We start from the raw sequence: 12,003 nt of genomic DNA on the forward strand, positions 1-12,003 counted from the left end.
TATCGTTCCTGTACACCTCACAGAGCACAATACCCTAACTCTAGCCCTGGCCACTTTACCTGAGCCGACACCATCAGGTTCAATGTCTGTCATGCCGTACCGTAAACATGAAGCTCAATCTGCCATCGTCCTAACATCGGAGTCAGATGCTAACTCTAAATATAACTCTATGTTACTGTAAATCTTACTGACCACCTAACCCTAACCCTAGGACCGAGCCCTGGACTAGATTCTCTGCCTTCAACATTGATGCCAACTAGGAGACACATCTTTACCCTGAGCCTCAATCGCACCATCGCACTCACATCAGAATTGAACAAAAATTCTCTCCATAAACGTATCATATGCATAGACATTCCCTTAGAGGAAACCCTAACCCTAGCCCAGGCCCCTTTAACTGAATTGCCACCATCAGCATTGACGTCTGTCATTCCTCCCCATAAAACTGAAGCTCATTCTGCCCATTGCCCTCACATCAGAGTCAGATCAGAACTCTAACTTTCATTCAATCAGCCCCATACACCTTAACTTACAACTAACGCCAGCCCTAGCCCTTTCGTCAGGATCTCACACTTCACCTTAAGCATTAATGTCATCCACACCTCACCTTAAAACTTAAACTCAATCTTCCACTCGCACTCACATCGTAGACGGATCCGAATCTAACTGTAACCATATCTCACCCATAGTCCGTATCAAACATCTCAACCTAACCCTAGACCCGATCCATGGACCAGATATTTCGCCTTCACCATTGATATCAACTATGACTCCCTCAACCCTGTGACTCGACCTCACACTCGCTCTGACATCAAAATTACACCCTAATTATATCCATAACCATATCTTCTGCACAGACTTTACCTTACAGAAAACCCTACAACTAACCAAGGTCCCTTAACCTGGACACTCAGCATCAGCATTGACGTCACCTATGTCACACCATGATGATCAAGATCAATCTGGCCATCGCCCTCACATCAGAGTAGGATTCAAAATTGAGCCATATCCACGTAAACCCCATACCCTTTTACGATTACATAACACTAACCCAAGCGCGGCCCTGTGGCCTGAAACTCCAAAATCACCATGGATACCACAATTGCCTCACTGTAATCCTGGAACTGAATCTCACATTCGCCCTAACGTAAGAGAAGGACCCTTTGTCTAAATGTAACAGTACCCTCTCTCTACAACTAACGAAAAACCTAACCCTAAGCCTAGCCCTGGCCAGTGGTCCTGACAGCTCACCTGGAACATTGACGTCACCCATGCCTCACCATAACCCTGTTCCAACATCTTGCACTCCCCGTCACATCAGACCAAGAACCTAACTCTTTCCGTAATGCTAATGTCTCTGGAAACCAGAGAGAACAAAAAATTTTAACCCTAGCACTGAATCCTGGGCCTATCCACAAAACGTTAACATCAACAACTCCAAGGGCCCTCCTCAACACTGAAACGCAATTTCAGAGTCGCACTCACATCAGAGCTGGACCCTAACCCTAATCCTTAACTTATCCTTTCTGAAGAACCGAATGACCCACGAATCTCAACCCTAGCCATGACTCTTTACCTGTCCTTTCAACGTAACCACTGGCATCAGGCATGCTTCACCGTAATCCTGAACCACAATCTCGAACTTGCCCTCACATCAGAGACCAGCCCTAAGACTGTCCTTCACCCTATCCTTCCTGTACACCTCACAGAACACAATACCCTATCTCTAACCCTGGCCACTTTACCTAAACGTTGCCATCAGCTTCAACGTCTGTCGTGCCGCAAAGTAAACCTGAAGCTCAGTCTGGCCATCTCCCTCACATCAGTGTCAGATGCGAACTCTAAAGGCAACTCTATGTTCCTGTAAATCTTACTGAACACGTAAGCCTAACCCTAGACACGAGCCCTGGACTAGATACTCTGGCTTCAACATTGCTGCCGACTAGGAGGCACATCTTCACACTGAGCATGAAACTTACCCTCGCACTCAAATCAGAATTAAACCCAAATTCTCTCTGTAACCGTATCATATGCATAGGCTTTCCCTCACAGGAAAACCTAACCCTAGCCCAGGCCCCTTTAACTGACCCCACACCATCAGCATTGGCGTCTGTCATTCCTCCCCATAAAACTAAAGCTCATTCTGGCCATTGCCCTCACATCAGAGTCGGATCAGAACCCTGTCACTCAATCAGCCACATACACCTTAACTTACAACTAATTCCAGCCCTAGCCCTGGCGTCAGTATCCGACACTTCAGCTTTAGCATTAGTGTCAACCAAACATCACCTTAAAATGAAAATCAATCTTAGACTCGCCCTCACATCAGAGATGGATCCGAATCTAACGGTTACCCTATATCACCCATACTCCTTTTCAAACACCTCAAACTAACCCTAGACCCGATCCATGGACCAGAGATTTCGCCTTCACCATTGATATCACCTATGACTCCCTCAACCCTGTGACTCGACCTCACACTCGCCCTGACATCAAAATTACACCCTAATTATGTCCATAACCATATCTTCTGCATAGACTTTACCTTACTGAATACCCTACCCCTAAACAAGATCCCTTAAGCTGGATCCTCAGCGTCAGCATTGATGTCACCAATGCCACACCATGATGATCAAGATCAATCTGTCCTTCGCCCTCACATCAGAGTAGGATCCAAAATCGAGCCGTATCCACGTAAACCCCATACCCTTTAACGATTACATAACCCTAACCCTAGTGCGGACCTGTTTCCTGAAACTCCACCATCACCTTGGATATCACCCTTGCCTCACTGTAATCCTGGAACCATAATCGCATAGTCTCCCTAACGTAAGAGAAGGAACCTATGTCTAAACGAAACAATACCATTCCTCTACAGCTTCCCCAAAACCTAACCCTAACCCTAGCCCTGGCCCGAGGTCCTGACACCTCACCTTGACCACTGACGTCACCCATGCCTCACCATAAACCTGATCCACCATCTTGCACTCCCCGTCATATCAGACCCAGAACCTAAATCTTTCCATAATGCTAATGTATCTGGAAACCAGAGAGAACACAAAATTTTAACCCTAGCACTGAGTCCTGGGCCTATACTCACAACGACACCATTGACATCACCCAGGGACCTCCTCAACACTGAACCGCAATTTCACTCTCGCACTCACATCAGAGCTTTACCCTACCCTTAATCCTAAAATTATCCTTTCTGTAGAACAGAAGGACCCACTAATCCAAACCCTAGCCACGACTCTTGGACCTGTCCATTAACCGTAAACATTGGCATGACCCAACATTCACCGTAATCCTGAACCTCAATCTCGCACTTGCCCTCACATCAGAGACAAGCCCTAAGTCTGTCCATACCCCTATCGTTCCTGTACACCTCACAGAGCACAATACCCTAACTCTAGCCCTGGCCACTTTACCTGAGCCGACACCATCAGCTTCAATGTCTGTCATGCCGTACCGTAAACATGAAGCTCAATCTGCCATCGTCCTAACATCGGAGTCAGATGCTAACTCTAAATATAACTCTATGTTACTGTAAATCTTACTGACCACCTAACCCTAACCCTAGGACCGAGCCCTGGACTAGATTCTCTGCCTTCAACATTGATGCCAACTAGGAGACACATCTTTACCCTGAGCCTCAATCGCACCATCGCACTCACATCAGAATTGAACAAAAATTCTCTCCATAAACGTATCATATGCATAGACATTCCCTTAGAGGAAACCCTAACCCTAGCCCAGGCCCCTTTAACTGAATTGCCACCATCAGCATTGACGTCTGTCATTCCTCCCCATAAAACTGAAGCTCATTCTGCCCATTGCCCTCACATCAGAGTCAGATCAGAACTCTAACTTTCATTCAATCAGCCCCATACACCTTAACTTACAACTAACGCCAGCCCTAGCCCTTTCGTCAGGATCTCACACTTCACCTTAAGCATTAATGTCATCCACACCTCACCTTAAAACTTAAACTCAATCTTCCACTCGCACTCACATCGTAGACGGATCCGAATCTAACTGTAACCATATCTCACCCATAGTCCGTATCAAACATCTCAACTTAACCCTAGACCCGATCCATGGACCAGATATTTCGCCTTCACCATTGATATCAACTATGACTCCCTCAACCCTGTGACTCGACCTCACACTCGCTCTGACATCAAAATTACACCCTAATTATATCCATAACCATATCTTCTGCACAGACTTTACCTTACAGAAAACCCTACAACTAACCAAGGTCCCTTAACCTGGACACTCAGCATCAGCATTGACGTCACCTATGTCACACCATGATGATCAAGATCAATCTGGCCATCGCCCTCACATCAGAGTAGGATTCAAAATTGAGCCATATCCACGTAAACCCCATACCCTTTTACGATTACATAACACTAACCCAAGCGCGGCCCTGTGGCCTGAAACTCCAAAATCACCATGGATACCACAATTGCCTCACTGTAATCCTGGAACTGAATCTCACATTCGCCCTAACGTAAGAGAAGGACCCTTTGTCTAAATGTAACAGTACCCTCTCTCTACAACTAACGAAAAACCTAACCCTAAGCCTAGCCCTGGCCAGTGGTCCTGACAGCTCACCTGGAACATTGACGTCACCCATGCCTCACCATAACCCTGTTCCAACATCTTGCACTCCCCGTCACATCAGACCAAGATCCTAACTCTTTCCGTAATGCTAATGTCTCTGGAAACCAGAGAGAACAAAAAATTTTAACCCTAGCACTGAATCCTGGGCCTATCCACAAAACGTTAACATCAACAACTCCAAGGGCCCTCCTCAACACTGAAACGCAATTTCAGAGTCGCACTCACATCAGAGCTGGACCCTAACCCTAATCCTTAACTTATCCTTTCTGAAGAACCGAATGACCCACGAATCTCAACCCTAGCCATGACTCTTTACCTGTCCTTTCAACGTAACCACTGGCATCAGGCATGCTTCACCGTAATCCTGAACCACAATCTCGAACTTGCCCTCACATCAGAGACCAGCCCTAAGACTGTCCTTCACCCTATCCTTCCTGTACACCTCACAGAACACAATACCCTATCTCTAACCCTGGCCACTTTACCTAAACGTTGCCATCAGCTTCAACGTCTGTCGTGCCGCAAAGTAAACCTGAAGCTCAGTCTGGCCATCTCCCTCACATCAGTGTCAGATGCGAACTCTAAATGCAACTCTATGTTCCTGTAAATCTTACTGAACACCTAAGCCTAACCCTAGACACGAGCCCTGGACTAGATACTCTGGCTTCAACATTGCTGCCGACTAGGAGGCACATCTTCACACTGTGCATGAAACTTACCCTCGCACTCAAATCAGAATTAAACCCAAATTCTCTCTGTAACCGTATCATATGCATAGGCTTTCCCTCACAGGAAAACCTAACCCTAGCCCAGGCCCCTTTAACTGACCCCACACCATCAGCATTGGCGTCTGTCATTCCTCCCCATAAAACTAAAGCTCATTCTGGCCATTGCCCTCACATCAGAGTCGGATCAGAACCCTGTCACTCAATCAGCCACATACACCTTAACTTACAACTAATTCCAGCCCTAGCCCTGGCGTCAGTATCCGACACTTCAGCTTTAGCATTAGTGTCAACCAAACATCACCTTAAAATGAAAATCAATCTTAGACTCGCCCTCACATCAGAGATGGATCCGAATCTAACGGTTACCCTATATCACCCATACTCCTTTTCAAACACCTCAAACTAACCCTAGACCCGATCCATGGACCAGAGATTTCGCCTTCACCATTGATATCACCTATGACTCCCTCAACCCTGTGACTCGACCTCACACTCGCCCTGACATCAAAATTACACCCTAATTATGTCCATAACCATATCTTCTGCATAGACTTTACCTTACTGAATACCCTACCCCTAAACAAGATCCCTTAAGCTGGATCCTCAGCGTCAGCATTGATGTCACCAATGCCACACCATGATGATCAAGATCAATCTGTCCTTCGCCCTCACATCAGAGTAGGATCCAAAATCGAGCCGTATCCACTTAAACCCCATACCCTTTAACGATTACATAACCCTAACCCTAGTGCGGACCTGTTTCCTGAAACTCCACCATCACCTTGGATATCACCCTTGCCTCACTGTAATCCTGGAACCATAATCGCATAGTCTCCCTAACGTAAGAGAAGGAACCTATGTCTAAACGAAACAATACCATTCCTCTACAGCTTCCCCAAAACCTAACCCTAACCCTAGCCCTGGCCCGAGGTCCTGACACCTCACCTTGACCACTGACGTCACCCATGCCTCACCATAAACCTGATCCACCATCTTGCACTCCCCGTCATATCAGACCCAGAACCTAAATCTTTCCATAATGCTAATGTATCTGGAAACCAGAGAGAACACAAAATTTTAACCCTAGCACTGAGTCCTGGGCCTATACTCACAACGACACCATTGACATCACCCAGGGACCTCCTCAACACTGAACCGCAATTTCACACTCGCACTCACATCAGAGCTTTACCCTACCCTTAATCCTAAAATTATCCTTTCTGTAGAACAGAAGGACCCACTAATCCAAACCCTAGCCACGACTCTTGGACCTGTCCATTAACCGTAAACATTGGCATGACCCACCATTCACCGTAATCCTGAACCTCAATCTCGCACTTGCCCTCACATCAGAGACAAGCCCTAAGTCTGTCCATACCCCTATCGTTCCTGTACACCTCACAGAGCACAATACCCTAACTCTAGCCCTGGCCACTTTACCTGAGCCGACACCATCAGTTTCAATGTCTGTCATGCCGTACCGTAAACATGAAGCTCAATCTGCCATCGTCCTAACATCGGAGTCAGATGCTAACTCTAAATATAACTCTATGTTACTGTAAATCTTACTGACCACCTAACCCTAACCCTAGGACCGAGCCCTGGACTAGATTCTCTGCCTTCAACATTGATGCCAACTAGGAGACACATCTTTACCCTGAGCCTCAATCGCACCATCGCACTCACATCAGAATTGAACAAAAATTCTCTCCATAAACGTATCATATGCATAGACATTCCCTTAGAGGAAACCCTAACCCTAGCCCAGGCCCCTTTAACTTAATTGCCACCATCAGCATTGACGTCTGTCATTCCTCCCCATAAAACTGAAGCTCATTCTGCCCATTGCCCTCACATCAGAGTCAGATCAGAACTCTAACTTTCATTCAATCAGCCCCATACACCTTAACTTACAACTAACGCCAGCCCTAGCCCTTTCGTCAGGATCTCACACTTCACCTTAAGCATTAATGTCATCCACACCTCACCTTAAAACTTAAACTCAATCTTCCACTCGCACTCACATCGTAGACGGATCCGAATCTAACTGTAACCATATCTCACCCATAGTCCGTATCAAACATCTCAACCTAACCCTAGACCCGATCCATGGACCAGATATTTCGCCTTCACCATTGATATCAACTATGACTCCCTCAACCCTGTGACTCGACCTCACACTCGCTCTGACATCAAAATTACACCCTAATTATATCCATAACCATATCTTCTGCACAGACTTTACCTTACAGAAAACCCTACAACTAACCAAGGTCCCTTAACCTGGACACTCAGCATCAGCATTGACGTCACCTATGTCACACCATGATGATCAAGATCAATCTGGCCATCGCCCTCACATCAGAGTAGGATTCAAAATTGAGCCATATCCACGTAAACCCCATACCCTTTTACGATTACATAACACTAACCCAAGCGCGGCCCTGTGGCCTGAAACTCCAAAATCACCATGGATACCACAATTGCCTCACTGTAATCCTGGAACTGAATCTCACATTCGCCCTAACGTAAGAGAAGGACCCTTTGTCTAAATGTAACAGTACCCTCTCTCTACAACTAACGAAAAACCTAACCCTAAGCCTAGCCCTGGCCAGTGGTCCTGACAGCTCACCTGGAACATTGACGTCACCCATGCCTCACCATAACCCTGTTCCAACATCTTGCACTCCCCGTCACATCAGACCAAGAACCTAACTCTTTCCGTAATGCTAATGTCTCTGGAAACCAGAGAGAACAAAAAATTTTAACCCTAGCACTGAATCCTGGGCCTATCCACAAAACGTTAACATCAACAACTCCAAGGGCCCTCCTCAACACTGAAACGCAATTTCAGAGTCGCACTCACATCAGAGCTGGACCCTAACCCTAATCCTTAACTTATCCTTTCTGAAGAACCGAATGACCCACGAATCTCAACCCTAGCCATGACTCTTTACCTGTCCTTTCAACGTAACCACTGGCATCAGGCATGCTTCTCCGTAATCCTGAACCACAATCTCGAACTTGCCCTCACATCAGAGACCAGCCCTAAGACTGTCCTTCACCCTATCCTTCCTGTACACCTCACAGAACACAATACCCTATCTCTAACCCTGGCCACTTTACCTAAACGTTGCCATCAGCTTCAACGTCTGTCGTGCCGCAAAGTAAACCTGAAGCTCAGTCTGGCCATCTCCCTCACATCAGTGTCAGATGCGAACTCTAAATGCAACTCTATGTTCCTGTAAATCTTACTGAACACCTAAGCCTAACCCTAGACACGAGCCCTGGACTAGATACTCTGGCTTCAACATTGCTGCCGACTAGGAGGCACATCTTCACACTGAGCATGAAACTTACCCTCGCACTCAAATCAGAATTAAACCCAAATTCTCTCTGTAACCGTAACATATGCATAGGCTTTCCCTCACAGGAAAACCTAACCCTAGCCCAGGCCCCTTTAACTGACCCCACACCATCAGCATTGGCGTCTGTCACTCCTCCCCATAAAACTAAAGCTCATTCTGGCCATTGCCCTCACATCAGAGTCGGATCAGAACCCTGTCACTCAATCAGCCACATACACCTTAACTTACAACTAATTCCAGCCCTAGCCCTGGCGTCAGTATCCGACACTTCAGCTTTAGCATTAGTGTCAACCAAACATCACCTTAAAATGAAAATCAATCTTAGACTCGCCCTCACATCAGAGATGGATCCGAATCTAACGGTTACCCTATATCACCCATACTCCTTTTCAAACACCTCAAACTAACCCTAGACCCGATCCATGGACCAGAGATTTCGCCTTCACCATTGATATCACCTATGACTCCCTCAACCCTGTGACTCGACCTCACACTCGCCCTGACATCAAAATTACACCCTAATTATGTCCATAACCATATCTTCTGCATAGACTTTACCTTACTGAATACCCTACCCCTAAACAAGATCCCTTAAGCTGGATCCTCAGCGTCAGCATTGATGTCACCAATGCCACACCATGATGATCAAGATCAATCTGTCCTTCGCCCTCACATCAGAGTAGGACCCAAAATCGAGCCGTATCCACGTAAACCCCATACCCTTTAACGATTACATAACCCTAACCCTAGTGCGGACCTGTTTCCTGAAACTCCACCATCACCTTGGATATCACCCTTGCCTCACTGTAATCCTGGAACCATAATCGCATAGTCTCCCTAACGTAAGAGAAGGAACCTATGTCTAAACGAAACAATACCATTCCTCTACAGCTTCCCCAAAACCTAACCCTAACCCTAGCCCTGGCCCGAGGTCCTGACACCTCACCTTGACCACTGACGTCACCCATGCCTCACCATAAACCTGATCCACCATCTTGCACTCCCCGTCATATCAGACCCAGAACCTAAATCTTTCCATAATGCTAATGTATCTGGAAACCAGAGAGAACACAAAATTTTAACCCTAGCACTGAGTCCTGGGCCTATACTCACAACGACACCATTGACATCACCCAGGGACCTCCTCAACACTGAACCGCAATTTCACACTCGCACTCACATCAGAGCTTTACCCTACCCTTAATCCTAAAATTATCCTTTCTGTAGAACAGAAGGACCCACTAATCCAAACCCTAGCCACGACTCTTGGACCTGTCCATTAACCGTAAACATTGGCATGACCCAACATTCACCGTAATCCTGAACCTCAATCTCGCACTTGCCCTCACATCAGAGACAAGCCCTAAGTCTGTCCATACCCCTATCGTTCCTGTACACCTCACAGAGCACAATACCCTAACTCTAGCCCTGGCCACTTTACCTGAGCCGACACCATCAGCTTCAATGTCTGTCATGCCGTACCGTAAACATGAAGCTCAATCTGCCATCGTCCTAACATCGGAGTCAGATGCTAACTCTAAATATAACTCTATGTTACTGTAAATCTTACTGACCACCTAACCCTAACCCTAGGACCGAGCCCTGGACTAGATTCTCTGCCTTCAACATTGATGCCAACTAGGAGACACATCTTTACCCTGAGCCTCAATCGCACCATCGCACTCACATCAGAATTGAACAAAAATTCTCTCCATAAACGTATCATATGCATAGACATTCCCTTAGAGGAAACCCTAACCCTAGCCCAGGCCCCTTTAACTGAATTGCCACCATCAGCATTGACGTCTGTCATTCCTCCCCATAAAACTGAAGCTCATTCTGCCCATTGCCCTCACATCAGAGTCAGATCAGAACTCTAACTTTCATTCAATCAGCCCCATACACCTTAACTTACAACTAACGCCAGCCCTAGCCCTTTCGTCAGGATCTCACACTTCACCTTAAGCATTAATGTCATCCACACCTCACCTTAAAACTTAAACTCAATCTTCCACTCGCACTCACATCGTAGACGGATCCGAATCTAACTGTAACCATATCTCACCCATAGTCCGTATCAAACATCTCAACCTAACCCTAGACCCGATCCATGGACCAGATATTTCGCCTTCACCATTGATATCAACTATGACTCCCTCAACCCTGTGACTCGACCTCACACTCGCTCTGACATCAAAATTACACCCTAATTATATCCATAACCATATCTTCTGCACAGACTTTACCTTACAGAAAACCCTACAACTAACCAAGGTCCCTTAACCTGGACACTCAGCATCAGCATTGACGTCACCTATGTCACACCATGATGATCAAGATCAATCTGGCCATCGCCCTCACATCAGAGTAGGATTCAAAATTGAGCCATATCCACGTAAACCCCATACCCTTTTACGATTACATAACACTAACCCAAGCGCGGCCCTGTGGCCTGAAACTCCAAAATCACCATGGATACCACAATTGCCTCACTGTAATCCTGGAACTGAATCTCACATTCGCCCTAACGTAAGAGAAGGACCCTTTGTCTAAATGTAACAGTACCCTCTCTCTACAACTAACGAAAAACCTAACCCTAAGCCTAGCCCTGGCCAGTGGTCCTGACAGCTCACCTGGAACATTGACGTCACCCATGCCTCACCATAACCCTGTTCCAACATCTTGCACTCCCCGTCACATCAGACCAAGAACCTAACTCTTTCCGTAATGCTAATGTCTCTGGAAACCAGAGAGAACAAAAAATTTTAACCCTAGCACTGAATCCTGGGCCTATCCACAAAACGTTAACATCAACAACTCCAAGGGCCCTCCTCAACACTGAAACGCAATTTCAGAGTCGCACTCACATCAGAGCTGGACCCTAACCCTAATCCTTAACTTATCCTTTCTGAAGAACCGAATGACCCACGAATCTCAACCCTAGCCATGACTCTTTACCTGTCCTTTCAACGTAACCACTGGCATCAGGCATGCTTCACCGTAATCCTGAACCACAATCTCGAACTTGCCCTCACATCAGAGACCAGCCCTAAGACTGTCCTTCACCCTATCCTTCCTGTACACCTCACAGAACACAATACCCTATCTCTAACCCTGGCCACTTTACCTAAACGTTGCCATCAGATTCAACGTCTGTCGTGCCGCAAAGTAAACCTGAAGCTCAGTCTGGCCATCTCCCTCACATCAGTGTCAGATGCGAACTCTAAATGCAACTCTATGTTCCTGTAAATCTTACTGAACACCTAAGCCTAACCCTA

This window comes from Manis pentadactyla, chromosome 1, assembly GCF_030020395.1.
Source record: "Manis pentadactyla isolate mManPen7 chromosome 1, mManPen7.hap1, whole genome shotgun sequence".
NCBI lineage: Eukaryota > Metazoa > Chordata > Mammalia > Pholidota > Manidae > Manis > Manis pentadactyla.